Raw genomic sequence first — 815 nt, forward strand, 5'->3', positions numbered from 1 at the left:
AGTCATACAGTCAAAAGGTAATCAGTTCGGCCAACAAAACCTGAATGTGCTTGCCGGTGGATTCTTCCCCAGCTGAGTCTCCAGATGAGAATGCAGCCTTGCTGATACCTTGATTACAGCCTTCTGAGACGCAAAGCAAAGGATTCAGCTGACGGGGCTGGGGCTCCTGACCTGGAATCTATGAGACAATAATGTGTGTTGTTTTAAGCCACTGAATTTATGATAATTGATTACACCGCAATTTGGAAAATGAATACACCCAAAATTCTTGAAAAATGCTGGGGCTGTGTGGCATCAACCCTACATCAACCCTGATATCTAGAAAACCCTTGGTCTGGGTCCACATCACAGAGCTGGGTGAGGGAGGCCAGAGGATGTGCTGCACACACCCGCTAGACACTTTGAACTTCAAGACAGTAGTTAACAGGTCCCTGGGTTTGTTTCACAGCAGATTGTCCCCCACCTCTACCCCTGCCTTCCCCCTCTCCAAATACCTATCCAGTCAGTACAGAGGTGGGTGAAGCCTGGCCCTGGAATTACAGATTGTCAGAAGTAGATTAAGAAGTCCATCACTCGAATCTCGGCGCTTGGCAGGGTGCCTGGCACACAGGGGACGCCCAACAAATGTTTTCATTGCAAAACAACAGAAAGTTCCCGGGAGCGCGCATCTGCAGGCCCGTCGTGGTGCAGAAGGGACCGCGGCGGCTCAGGGTCGGCAGGGACAGGTCAGGGCCCTGCAGCGGAGCCGGACCCCGCGGCGGGGCGCGAGCGCCATCCCGGGCCCAGGCGGAGGGGGCGCTGCGGCGGGAGGCCGG

The sequence above is a fragment of the Ailuropoda melanoleuca genome, chromosome 2 (genome assembly GCF_002007445.2).
Source record: "Ailuropoda melanoleuca isolate Jingjing chromosome 2, ASM200744v2, whole genome shotgun sequence".
Taxonomy (NCBI): Eukaryota; Metazoa; Chordata; class Mammalia; order Carnivora; family Ursidae; genus Ailuropoda; species Ailuropoda melanoleuca.